At 37.4% G+C, this 14891-nt stretch overlaps 1 long non-coding RNA gene across 1 annotated transcript in view; it reads left to right on the plus strand.

The window, feature by feature from the left end:
• LOC120442274 overlaps window positions 1–14891 on the plus strand; it is an 81800-nt gene that overhangs the window by 57395 nt on the left and 9514 nt on the right. The gene's annotated exons all lie outside the window — the stretch shown is intronic.

Raw genomic sequence — 14891 nt, forward strand, 5'->3', positions numbered from 1 at the left:
GATTTAGTGCAGCTAGGTCCAGACGTTGCCCAGGCAGTATATTACTGTCTGCAGAAGGTATTACGTAAGTACCTAATCAGACAGTTGGCCATTATTTCCTTTATAAATCAGTTAACCAGTCAGGTGGCTTTCTTCTCCAGCCAATCAGATGAATATTAGAGCATTTCTCCCTCTTTGAGCCAGTCAAACAAACTCAAAGCCCCGAGTCTTTTCTGGCACAAAAGCCACGATTAGCCAGAACTAATCTGCAGTAAGTCACTGTGGTTACTGAGGCTACTGTCTTCTTAGAGAAACTTGAGTCTTCCTACAGAGCAAAGCAAAAACAGGCTCATATTCTTTTTAGAAACATAAAAAAATCCCAACCTTATTCTCAATTCTAATTACATTTTCTGCATTATCAACAAAAATCTTTGACTGTAATTTATTATTCTGAAATGTCTTTTCAGTCTATTTATATAAAAAGTAGAGATCCTCTTCCTAAGTCATGAGTCAGTACACACCCAAACTCAGCCTTCATTTTTATGTTAACCAAACACTTGTAAAGCAACGCTGATCTTGAAGAGTTGTGACAGACAGAAATAAAAAATGCCTGTCTACTTACTTCAGGTAGAATATCTGACAGATTTTGGCAGGCAGATTTTTGTCAACTAAATAGTGGGCCAAGCTCCAGGATGGGTGTCTTGTTGGAATTGACTGGTGTCATGGTTGGTGTGATGTCTCGGCAGGTGACCAAGGGCAAGCATCTGTTTTCACTCATTTATCGGGTTCAAGGAGTACAAGGCTGGCAAAGAGCATGCAGTGAGAGCCAGTGGACCATTTGGCAGGGTTTGGGCTGTGTGTGCTGCGTACGCCTCTTTGCCGGCAGGACAGTGATGGACTTGTGTACCAGATCTGTGTGGTTTTTAAAAAAAAATACATTTGTGAGTTAGTTTGCTTTGGAGGAAGCCAGGTTTCCCTACTGTTACTCCTAAACATAACATGACAATTCTTATTGTGCTTAAGCCATTTTTGTACCTGTACAGTTTTCAAAGGCTCTCTCCTTCTGTTCAATTTGCATAACTCACATACATATTTCCATTTTATCAGACAAGCTTTAATGAACAGATCTCAGATTACTGTTTTATGTCGCCTTTAATCCATCCAGTCAGGCAACTGAGACACCTTCTGGATTGCCTCTGCTGAGCAGATTTGGATCAGGAGAGCTGGGACTGCCTGCCAATCAGCACAGCGAGTGTTCAGCATGCGAACATTGACTGAAATGCACTCAGGAAATAGCCCATTAACCAAACACATTTATCTGTAAAGCAGCACGAGATGCAGCTTTGTTACTATGAGGCTGATTGCCATTTGCAATCGGTTTCATAAAATGTGAACGCTGTGACTTTGATCATATTTTCAATTGACATAATCTCACAATTCCTATACTGTGTTTTCAAGGTTGTTCCACACATTTGCACACATCCTAAAGCAGGGGTCTGCAACCTTTTACACCCAAAGAGCCATTTGGACCCGGTTTCCATGCAAAAGAAAACACTGGGAGCCGCAAATACTTTTTGACATCTAAAATGAAGATAACACTGTATATATTGTTTTTATCTTTATGCTTTGTGTGAACAACTAAGGTGTGCTGCTTATGAAATCCATGAAGTGCTACAGAGAAAATTAAATTATATTTATGTAATCAACACATTTTGAACTCTTAAAGAAATATAACAAAAGGAAAGACACCCAGCTGAACTAAAATGATCCATGTAGCAAACAAAACTGTTGTCAGCCGCCACCCTTATATCGCTTTGGGCTGTTGGAGCCTTGACCTGACTCTTAAAAAATAATTGGAAAAAAGCACTATGCTGCTGAAAGATGAAAATAGATATTTGCAAAATTCTGCCTAATTATGTATTTTACCTGGTTATGCGCGCGGCAGGGCGTGGTTTGCGGCGCCGCTGCAGGGGAGGCGGATCACCTGAGCGACACCCGCAATCACGCCTCGCTGCCTTTACGCCTGCGCTATCTGTGCTCTGTTGGTGGTGTATGTCGGGCTGTGAGCTGAAAAGCTACAGCCGGCTGTATGCGCACAGCAACCGTGTGTGAAAAGAAAAGTGCCCAATAAAGAGATGCTCAAAAGCATGCTCATGGAAACATCGTCGGGTCTGCCGTGATTTGTTTACAATGGGACTTCTGCTCCTGAACCTCTGCGCACAGAGTCCGCAAATCGGGCTGTATAAGTCAGTTTACGCAGGACTGTAAGCTGTCATCTGTCAGGCGTGAACGGTGTTTGTCTTTAACATAGTTCACGGTGGAGAACAGCTGCTGACATAATGTGGATCCGAAGATCCATAATTGGCCTACCTGGGGTTGAAAGTCTCGATAAATGCACGGCGTTTCGAGGGTACACCGGCTTCCGCGAGTGTGACTCTTATTTTGAGCGATGAAAAATAATAGAATATAATTTTATTTTTATATTTCAATATCACAATAATCTTCCAATTTAGAACTCCGAGTTAAAAAGAACTAACATAAATAAAATACACTTCAGCTAAATGCTTCTAATTTATTTGCCCAAACCAGGCGGAGCCGCACTTTAAGGACTAAAGAGCCGCATGCGGCTCCGGAGCCGCATGTTGCCGACCCCTGTCCTAAAGGTACCACATGTCTGCAGGTAGTTAATATGTACTGAATAATAAGCACAGCATAAGCAATCACTTGAGAGTGTACGGTAACCATTTACAAAAAGATTTAAAAAATAATCATTTATATATCCCCAAAAGTTAATTCTGTTCATTTGGACGTAGCGTTTAATGTAGTTATGTAACTGTTACATCATCTATTGTGAAATATGAATCAGCATGGATTAATGCATAAACTAGCCATCAAAGCATTTACAAAACCTTTCACTGAAATACATTTTCTGACTACATGAAGCTACACGGACGTATCTTCAGGTTGTTATGAAAGTCAGACATGATTCTATGGTGGAAGTCATTACATGAGTAATAAACAATTTGTTACCGCATCCCTAAAAGCAAACCTCTATAATCCAAAGAAAAAAACAAAATCCAAAAACAGCTGCATCTTCCTTCTCTGCACCTGAGCTCATTTAAAATGTACACAGGCAAAGCGTTCTGATCGATAACAATTTTAAATTCTTTTTGGAAGTAATGGATGCTATGAGGAGAGAAGCCAGGGAAATTTAAATATCCATGAAGCACTACAAGGTTTTGGAGTATGTTGCTTGCAGCGTACATGCTAAATGTCGTTCTTTGAAAAACATGTCTGTCATAATCCTTAAAACTAACATTTTATGGTGGACCCGAAGCAGGACACTGTGCAGTTTCAGCGGTTTACTGATGAGAATTCAGAATTCACAAGGGAGACTTGTAACTGGAGAATCACCCAGAGTCTGCATCACAGTTCAGTTTGTCAACTCTGTCAGAAAAGAGAAGGAGATGAGTTCAACTAACGTGAAGAGGCAGACTCAGAATACTCAAACTGTTTCAGATTCTTGCTAGGGATGTCCAGGAAAAAGGCAGTGGGGATAGCGACTGGTCAGAGTAACTCAGGTAGTTGGAATCAGTGGAGAGTTGACATGAAGTTGATTATGAAAGGTGCGTGTATTTTGATAATTTACATTTGTGCTACCATTTACATTAAACAGCTTTAACATCTATACACTGGATAATGGATATGCTGCAGTCAGTTAATTTATTGACCATTACACTAGCCAATGCTGCGGTAGTAATGTTATCACATTCCAGTTAAATTGCACCAAGCTGCTGGTCAAAACACACATAAATTTCTCTCCTAAAATCCTCTTTAAAAATACTGTTACAAACGGCAAAAGCCAGAAAAGCAAAGAGAGAAAATAAATGAAGGAAAAAAAGATTCAGAACCACTTTTTCATCCTTGGTAAAAGTAATTTAAATTCAATGAAGAAGAGACTGCTAAAAGGCACTAATGATACTTTACTGACATTTTGACATGATAATAAATTAAAAAAATTCTTAACACATAATTACGTACTTTACTCTGATCAAACAAGCTAAGTCATACTAAATGTCCTTCATGCATACAGCTTCAAAAGCTTCACCTTTGTGTTCATTCTGAAAAGAGTGCAGAGGGCAAAAAGCCAGGGTCTAAATGAAAGTCTGCTTAACCAGTCATGTGCTTCTATTTAAGATAAAGTTCATAACCTAGGCTTAAAAAACACAAACTTCCTTAATTAATTCAACACATAAAACATCTTAAATACATTAAAGTACATTAATAGGTACGTCACATATTAGCAAATGTATAATAACTTGTATGGCATACTGTATTGTATTCAAATATTATTCTGGATAAATAATTACAATAAATAATTGCTTAAAGAGCATTAAATTCACAGAAGAATAGTTTTGGTCTATGCATTTTTCAAGCGCCCCATATCTACGTCTCACATAAGGTCTTTGCTTTTCACTTAAACAACTAAATTAATTCACAGCCAATTACTATAATAAAATGTGCTTGCAAAAGAGACATAATGTTGGATGACAGTGAGTACAGTAAAGTATTCCTGTGACCTTTCAAAGAATCCTCCAATATTTAAAAAAATTTTTAACCAAAACTATAGGAGTGCATGCTAGAATTAGAAGAGGATAATATAGGGCTTGAGATGAGATATTTAGAAAGTACGATGGTCGTGTGAAGTGATTTTTAGAAAGACGAGGCAAAGTGGAGTGAGTCCCTGAGCTGAATTTGTATTTGTTTTCACAAGGCACTAATTGAATATTTTTAACATTTAAACAACAATAACATATTTGCATTGTGTGGGAGATAAAAGCTGATTAATAGTGGAGTGCTGGCCAGTAGCTTGTCCTTTTTGTTTTCATATGGAACAACCCATTTATTCTTTTCCTGTTCAGGGACACATTTGGGCAAGAGTGTATCCCACCTCTCATTTTGACCATGGTTTACGCTCTGTCTCAAACAAACACATTCATACTCATAATGGCATGTGTCATTCAGAGCTCCCATTTCACCTGACCTGCATGTCACTGGGCTGGGGGATTGAAATGGTGCACCTGGTAGAAACCCATTCATGGTGAACATACAAACAGTGCAGGCTACTCTGCCACAATTTATACCATAATCGCTGTCTGTTACTCAAATTTATTTATATCTTGTTACACTAGTTATACTTCTGTGTTAATTGTGGCTGCATATTAGAACAAATCCCTGTCTTTAAATCGATATTACCACAAAGCCGAGAGCAAACCCAGCCCAAAGAGGACTGCACAGAAAAAATATAGTGACAGCATTTCTGCTGTAGAAAAGGGCAGTATTCCAACAATGAACCAGCCTGTTCATCACAGCTTTTACTACCTGTTGAAAAATGAAGCATTGGCTGCATGGTTGGGCAGAATATATTGTGCTTTAGCATAAGTAGATAGTCGTTTCCACAGTTTGGATTTTACTCTCTAGGCTCTTTGTCAATAAATTTAAAGTGATATAAATGTCACTAGTATATCACAGAGGACACGGAGGAGTATTTTCTATATTTGTCGTTTGACAAATGTTGCACACAACAGGAGAAAATACTCTTTCATTACTGAAACTATTGTGTTTGCTTTAGGCAAGAGTGAGACTTGATTAAACTGTCAGGAGGCAGTACACACGACATGTACTTTCTTGCTGTCAGTCCACTGGGCAATTACTGTACTGACCCAATTCACACATGAGTCTCAAAAAAGCCTGAAAAAGTTCAGGTTTTCAGTGCATGTGGTGAAACTAGGGTTTGAGAAGAACAACATGATGAGTTAATGTAGTCTGGAAATTGTATTTAAAAGTGAACATCAGCACCAGAAGGCAAAAACAGCTGTCAACCAAATGTAAGATGCACTGCCTTCTTAGAATGGATCCTACTTGCATGAGTCATTAACAGTGAAGTAGTGTATACATTGGCAATGAGCTAATAAAACCAAATAAAATAAAAACTAATAAATATTTAAAAAAACATACAAAAGAACCCACCAACAAGTACGGTTAAAGATTAAACTGAAAATTATATTTCAGTGAGGCAAATATGGCTTTCCAAGCAGAAAACTCTCCAGTTGACTTCAAAGAGATCCAAGTGTTTTCCAGGAGAAGCCTAAACTGACAGCATTTGATGGCAGCTGACCATTCACTGACTTTGAATATCATTCTGTGATAAAACAGACTGAAAAGAAAATGAAAAGTGGAATACCTAATCTCCACTGCTGAAGTCTGCCCAGTCAGATTCAGAAGAGCATGACAGTTTGGCTGCTTTACAGTTTCGGTTTGTTTAGGGTTGTTTATTTTATTACAGAGAAAGGTTGGTGTCTGCAGTGTCTGTTGTCATGACAACCATGGGGCACTGCTTAAGGTCTCAGCAGTTATCAGCTGTCTTCAGGCTCCCGTGGTCCTCAGCAAAGACCAGGGAACCAACTCCTGCAGCACCCATTCAGTGTACTTCTAGCAGTTACAAAGTACAGTAGTTGAAAGTGTATTGAAATGGAACAGTAATGTGACCATAATTGTTGTTCTTCAGCAGTACAAGAGGAGCATGCTTTGGCAATAGGAAACATGCTGCAATCTGGCTAGAGCAATTCAGACTCAGTAGCTTTGGAGGCATTTTTCTGTTGGCCATGCTTTTGAATGAAATCTTGCTCCAAGGAAGTATTTAAACAATAGCTGTTAAGACTTGCAAAGTCAGCATGCAAGGATTATCACAGTAAGTCATTTCTGCATAGAAGAGTTTCACAGCAATTAACGTCATTGAATGCTGTTGTAGATAAAAATCACATCTCTTTATTATTACAGGTCTCTGGAGCAAATTTTTCTGCCTAATGTTCATATTCACAAAATAGCTCTATGTATATATGTTTTTATTCATTATGACACACTATGCCCTTTTCCATTATTCATTAATATATGAATTTGGATTGTCATATGCAATATATATGAATTTGTCATTAAATGTAATCACATCATGCTTGATTGGATGAGATTCTGGGTGGGTGTATTGGAGTCTGCTTTGGAGAGGTTCTTTTTGTATCTGTTAAAATCATCTTTTTCTGTGGCTGCTTCTGGTCCTCTTCCATTTCTTTTGTCCGTGGTGTACCGCAGGGTTCTGTTTTGGGGCCATTATTGTTTTTCCACATATTTGCTTCTTCTTCAGTTTTGTATGACCACTATGCAGATGGAATAAAACTCTAGGTCCTCTTGCCATGTCAGTCTTATTAGGAACCTTGAGGTGATTTTGACCCACTGTGTTGCATGCTTATGTTAAAAAGGAAACTTTGTTTTAGCATTTTAAATTTGCCAAGATGACTTCCATTGTGATGCTCATCTTGTAAAAATTGTTATCCGTGCCTTTATTTCATCACATGTGGATTTTGGTAATTCATTCTTCACTTGTGTTAGCAGAGCCTGTCATTTTTGTTCATAATAGCTCTGTCTGGCTTTGTGTCATTTAAAATTAGCTAATATTGCTAATTCAGTTGCACTGACTCTGTTATCGCTTTTACAAAGGAAACTTTGTTTTTAGCATTTTGTTATGAAGCACTTTGTGATGCTCATCTTGAAAGATGCTATGTAAATAACATTTTACTTACTTTTACCTGTCATTTTTAATTTAGAGTAAAACTTTGTGTCATTTAAAATAATATGATTAGGCAGGTGGTAACCTTGGTTCTAGAGTCATATACAACCCATGTTAGGTAATGGCTAATGAAATCTACTCTTTTACGTTCCAATATGACCTCAAGTAACCCCTGATTTTTAGAGTTGTCTTTTCAGTTGCTGATCATTCCTTATGTTTATATAACTTGAAACTGGAATGAAGTAGTACAATAATATAAGAGCATCTAACCTTCTAACCCTGAGCTATGAGTAATATGGCAGCTATGTGAATACAGTCCCAATGCAGTGGTGTAATATGAAACATGAAGGCTTAGCTTAGAATATTTGATTTTGAGTAATCCTCATATGACCTGACTAAAAAGCTTAAACAAGCTGGTAAAAAATAAATATCATACTTTCACCTTAAAATGATAAAAAAGAAGACTAATCTGAAGTGATGCGCACCAGGTTCTTTTAAGGTCAAGGTTTCCCTTAAGGTGCTAACACATTTATACTTAATCACAGAAAATCAAAAATTATGGCATAATACTGTTTTCAAGACATTAAAGTTCGTTTCATCAGTGTATATAAATGTATTATTACAGATCATGAAAAACCACGAGTGCTTTGATGTTTCCTTTTTTAAAACCTGCTGAGTTCTTCTCAACAGGAGAGTATCTGGCATGCTGTTTCTGTCTTAAATGTGAAAGGGTCCTTGTGTTAAAAGGGCACACAGGTTTAGAGCACATGTTTTCTAAATCTCAGAATTGTGGCATTTTGCTCCCTTTTTACACTACATCTGGTGTTGCCAGAACAAAAGATTTCCCAAGAAACCCTCTTCAATTAAAAGTAAATCAAGCATTCTACATAAAGCTCCAGCCACACAGTGTTTACCTCATATTCATACCTAATCTGTGATGATGATATGTAATTTCAGAAAACAGTGCCCTCTAATTTCATTTCATTTTAAAGCTTAGGAGTTTTAAAATCAAATGAAATTGCATAATGTTGTTTCTGACTAAAATGAATACATGGATTAATCTAATGCATGGATTATCTTTGTTAATCCATGCATTAGATGCAATCAAAGTCCCCCTTTACACATTAAATGTTAATCAGAATTACTGAAGGCAATTGCATTCAGTGAGTTGAGCTTTGGTCTACAGCAGACAGAGACATCAGCTTTAAATATGACTTTAAAGTCTTTGCTGATCTTTTGAACTTTTGATATTCACTGTAGCCACTTAACAACAAATACTGAAGAGGATATATCTTTTTTGAGCTGAGGAGGGTGGACTATGGTAATAATTACAGTAAAGGGGAACACAATAATTACACTTGTCATATTAATCACATTGATATAAAACCAGCCTACCTAATCAGTAGGTTGCTGTTATAAAGGGCCAAGTTTCTGTCTGCAGAGTATTATGTACACTTAAGTTTCACCTAGTTAAGTTTTGAAATCTCATCACATCATATCCCCAGAAATTATCATGTTGAATTTACAAAGTATTTCATGTGGAGAGAGTGTTTTATGAGATGATATTGCATGCTGTGTAGCTTCTCTTGGAGCAGCTGATTTGTCTTTTTCTACTAATATCCCATTATATTAGAGATGTGTGCACTGAGTTTGATAATGAGAGTGAGTAGACTACCATCTGGATATCATCGCCTGCAATTATTCATCATGAGCAAGGAGAAGTTTCTCTAAACCACACCCTCATTTCTTAATCATAATCTTTGCCTCCGGTGCTGAATCACCTCCAGCTACTCGTCCCACGGTCTGTTGCAATCTAATCTGCTTTGACTTTTTTCAAGTCCCTAACTCTGTTAGACAGTTCTTTCCACTTATATTTACTCTGCACAGCTATGTAAAAAAAAAAAATATCTGTGTTTATTCTATTAAAGTGATTTAATTGAGAGCTCAAGAGTCTAAATATAAGTTTGATAAATGCACTTAACTCTTAATTGCCCCTTGGGGATAAATAAAGTCTTTCTGATTCTGATTAAGTATGACATTTTTAAAGTTTTTATCTCTCTGTGGCAATGTGAAGCAACTTTGCAGTCCCCGTAATTCCTCAAAGTGCTTACCCAAATTTAGATCTTCACCTTTTCCAGTCAAACATTCAATGCGAGTGCAAAGCGGCATAGTCTAATGGCAGGGAGTTCAGGGAGTTCAAAAGTATGCACCACAAGCTGGCAAAAGCTTTCCAGCCCCAGGTCAGTCATAATTCTAAACCTTAGGAGAGTAAGAGGGTGTCTCATCAAAAGAAAAATTACCCTTAAAAAGTTCATAATCACACATCTACACAGAGATGAGTCATTTTTTAGTCAGTTCAGGCTTTTAAGAAACCTTTTTAGCTGCATGCTGAAATATTATATGGAACAAAGTGCTGGGAAGAGAAGTGACAAAAGTGAGTCTTTTCTAAAATGTGCCGATTTAAAAAAATAAAAAACAAAAACACATCAATGACTAAGTCCAACAAAGCATGATATATGAGTTTTATTTTCCATAACATTGTGTTTTAGGAGAATTGTACATATAATTCATGGGTTGTTTTTTTTCTTTACACACAGTTCATTTTAAGCAGACTCAGTATCACAACATTGTCTTTTTTTTCCTTTTTTTTTTGTGATGAAATTTTAAATTTCGTTACATTCCACAGATTTCCCTTTGGTTACTCAGACTCAGACCTCTGGGCATCCTGCCCCCGTTGGTGAATTCATGCCAATTAGTGTCGGTCATAATAAACATCAGACAAGCATGCACATTCACACAGCCTCTGGAACAGAAAACATTTATCATGACACAAGTAGTCAAGTGGCTACACGCCTGAAATGTAACATAGCAACTGTCCTGCTTAATCTGGTGTCGTTTCACACCCAAAAAAGTAATAAAGCATTTAATTTTTTTTTTTTTTTCACAAAAGCCATTTAGGACATTAAGATACACAGTCAGTTGCCACATTTAAATAGTTACAAACTGTTTATGAATTCTCCATCTTTTGCAGCACCTGGTCAGCATGAGCAAAACTTCTTTTGTAAGATTGAAAAGATTTAGATGATTGAGTTCATCACTGCAGGCAGCAGGCAAACAAAAAGTGTCTAATGAGCTGCAGACGATTAAGTGGCCACTGAGTGTAAAAGTTAATCAGGTGAAAAGCACTTGTGCTTTGCAAATATTTAATTATTGTTGTCGTAGTCACAGTTGTAAATGACACATATAGGGTTTCTTATATGTAAACAGTACAAAAGGTGCATACACGAATTTTTTTCTCCCTTTCTGTGGTTTGATTTTTTTTTATGTCCTTTACAGCAGCGGTCCCCAACCTTTTTGCAGGATACTGTAAGTGCATTTATTCATAACACACGTGAAAAGACCCAGGAAAACCGAGTTAACGATAAAACGATAACAAAATAATGCTGAAAACCGATCATTTTCACACCTGAGCCTCAACTCTCGCGGCCCGGTCATCTTTGAGAAAGTGCTTTGCTCGTATTCAGTTATGTTCCCAAGGCCTATCATTTTATTTTCATCTTTGAGAAAGTGCTTTGCTCGTAATTTGATCAGTCTTTCGTTCTTTTCAGCTGGTGTTGTCATGCTCTTACATAATCTATTAGTGACACACAGACACGCACTCACACACATGCAAAACTGAATGCTGTTTAGGACATTTGTGCAGATCAAAATAAAAGACAGGAACAGTGACATCTCAGGGTTAATATATTCATCATGTGCCAAAATCCCTCAATCAATAAAAACGTTATATGAGGCATAATGTGTCACGTAGGCTTGTAGCTCAGATTTGGTGGATACCTTTATCTAATATTTGCTTGCCAGCCTGCTGCACAGCAGTCATTAAAAGCCTATGAAGGCTTAATGAGTAACAGCTTTAATAAGTTTATCCACCATATGAGTGTTTCACTCTGATTCATTTAATTTTATGAAATTTTGACTTCATCAAGTTATGATTTGGGAATATCTTGTGATCTGTGTAGTAGCCTGTAATTTGGAAACCCATCTGCTGAAAGCTAAAGCGAATGAATGATGAATGTGTTTACACTGCCAAACGGGTATTCACTTTTTCAAATGCAAACTGGCACCTGGACTCATGCTACAGATCACATTGTGGAAATGATAATTTAAAATGATCAGGACATTCCTCTTTTACTAGAAAGTCAATAGTGCGTTAATATTGCGTACAGCATTTGGGGAAGGTGTGAGAGAGACTCCGACACCATACTGACAGACAGACAGTGTGTGTCATCTCATTTAGCACTGCACTCAAAATGATTAGTCGCACACAGAAACCTTGGCTTTAATCTTCCAATGAAAAACAGCGTGACGATCTTCACTGTTTACTTTGCGTCTTCACTTTTTGAGGTAAAATTGTATGTAAATCATTCATAAGTAAGCCGAAAATAGCTTTTTCAATTCCAAAGTTGTGTGACTCAGAAGTCTACAATTACACGTAGCACAATCACACCGACTTCTGCTGGAATGCACCAATTTATCCCTTTGCTGCAGCATCTCACCTGGTGCAAACACAGTCCAGCATGGCGATCAAAAAGCAGGATACCTTTAATACAAGGACCTCTAGGAATAGCTGTGCATTCAAGATAGTTATCTGTTACCATGCCAATGTAAAAACTCATCATACAATTTACACGATTTAAGAGGATTGATGAGTCACCTTGCTGGCATGTGGTAAAGCCCGATGAGAAACTGCAGTATGGTGGCCGGTTTTAAAAGTAAAGCTGTGAGGTTGTGCTGTAGGTGATGGAAAACAGCATTTTAATTAGAGCAAACCATTAATTTATCAAGGAATGTGTAATATTTGGTGGCATGGAGAAATAGGCCCACACTGTGAGCGCAGGGAACATAAATGAACAAAGCTACATAATTTTGCCCTAGTGTATACAAGACAAAGACACAAAGGAAAAAAAAAGATAACACTTGTTCTTCTGTTTCAGCAATTTAGTCTTCTGCCTGAGGTCTGCATATGAACTTATGTGCAATGCTGCAGAGAAAACTTTCTATAGACAGCTGTCCTGAATACATAAAAAGAAGCAGTATGGAGGCAAACCAGGTTTGCTGAATGGGTTCATTATTAATAGACACTATGGCACTTGCCGTATAATATTTAAAAGTTTGACACGATTGTATTAACTATAAGGCAGTAGTTTTAAATTGAAGAAAAAACAAAAAGAAAAACTTAAGGGACTGAAGGTATTCTAAAAATTTCCCCCAGCAACATCATGATAAAGTGTATGTGCACATAACCCCCTTCACCTACATCCATTTCTTTGGTTTGAACTGAAGTCTTTACCTCCCTCCAAGTGCATCTAAAACACTCTCCAGACTAGTTTTCTCTGTCAATACCAGCATCGCCTTTCTAGTTGTTGTTTTTGCAACTTCCTCTTCCCTCCAGTGACCTGGGCACCACTTCTGCTTCCCTGATGGGGAAGTGACCTTCCCGATTCCTCTGTTCCCAAAGAAGCCGCACAGTCCCTCCATATGTTTTCCTTTCAAACACAAAATAATAAACCACTGCTTTTTCCCCCCCCTTCCTTTTTCTGCACCACATATTTCAGTGTTTGCTTTTAAATATTCCCTCTGTGTTTGTAAGGTTTACACTTCTGTCTTTGCGGTATCACTTTGAGCTCGGCATCTGTGAGAGTCTGGCTTTGCACACTTCAGCCTGTATAGGAACACATGAATGTGCACCGACAGTGCATTTAAATGTCAGAGAAAAGCAGAAAAACAAATCTGTTACATTTTAATGCACATCTTATTTCACCATTCTTAGAATTTTTTAGTGATGCAATGTTTGTGTCAGTTACCTTAGAGGTTGTTTTAGATGCACTATAATGGGGTTAATGGGAAGAGATGATAAAACTATAATCCAATAATACAATTATTATGTGGGGTTGTTGAGTTTCAATTATACATTAAAAAAACACATTTTAATACATCTCTGATAACATCATAGCACAGGTAAAAACCACACTAACACTAATTTACAAAATATCCCTTTGAAATGTCTTCGGACTCCCTCGTAAGGTAGCTAATGAACTGCAAATGTTTTGGACAACAAAACATATCACAAGAAAAATGTTCAGTAGGCACCCTGAGATGGGAAAACGGATATGAACAGAACTTACTCAGACATCTACGATGTATAAAACACTGTTCACTGATAAGAGGCAATGAGTGTCATCCTCCCGTCAAATTTAATACAAGCACGTGACCCGCTCCTTACATTTCACTAATGTACTCTGATTGCTTCTCTTTGTTTTACTTTCCACAATGAAAGCATCGACGTGTATCCATGGTGAATTCATTTTTTTAAAATAAAAAAATAATCACGAACAGCATTAATTAACAAAGATACTAAATTACCTATGAAATGAAAAGCTAAAGCTTTGCATAAGTATTTCAGCATAAAGAAAAGTATCACCACTACATCGTACTGCACAGCATATGATGTAGGAGGCAGAGGAACCTGAGCCCAGTCTAAACTGCTTGCTGCATTCGCAGGGCTTTAGCAGTGAAGGGAGAACAGCTTCATGAACTTGTTGTGTGTCTCAGTCTTTTTGTTATTATGCGGTCTAGAGAGCAGCAGTGCGGCAAATCAGAAATATACCATGACATCTTCTTGAAATATGGATGTGCTAAGGTTAGGAACTAGCTGAGTTAACTTAATACTGTTTTCAGATGCAACTTATGTTGGAGAACTTGGATTGGAACGCACAGTGTGTTTTGAATTGCATAGGAAAGTGTCCACAGGGAACTGTCCATTTGCTGCACTTGGATATTTGATGAAACTGAATAAGTTATTGCATTGCACTTTTATTTCTGTAGATTTAGATGGATTTAATGCTGTGAGTTTCTACCTTAGCAAAAGTACAAAAGGTTCACTATAACACAATACCTGTAGTATCAAAACTGATTATGATGCAGAATGACCATTTCTGGACACTGTATGTAACACACACAGTGTAGTTTTATTTCATATTTATAGAACTTATAGAAATTTCTCTAATTTATAAGTATAAGTTTGGGTCTTTTCTTCGGTATTGCAAGAAGCCTAGATAGCCATATCGCACAAACTGTAGTAGATATGAAGCATAGCTTATTTGTTGAGTGACTGATTGGTTGAGCAGCATCAGCAGACACACAGGTATCCTCCACAAGCTACATCATGTGCACTAAAATAAAACAGATATGTTAATTAGCACATATTACATGGTTTGATGCTAGTTTTTCT

Source organism: Oreochromis aureus, linkage group 10 (genome assembly GCF_013358895.1).
Source record: "Oreochromis aureus strain Israel breed Guangdong linkage group 10, ZZ_aureus, whole genome shotgun sequence".
NCBI lineage: Eukaryota > Metazoa > Chordata > Actinopteri > Cichliformes > Cichlidae > Oreochromis > Oreochromis aureus.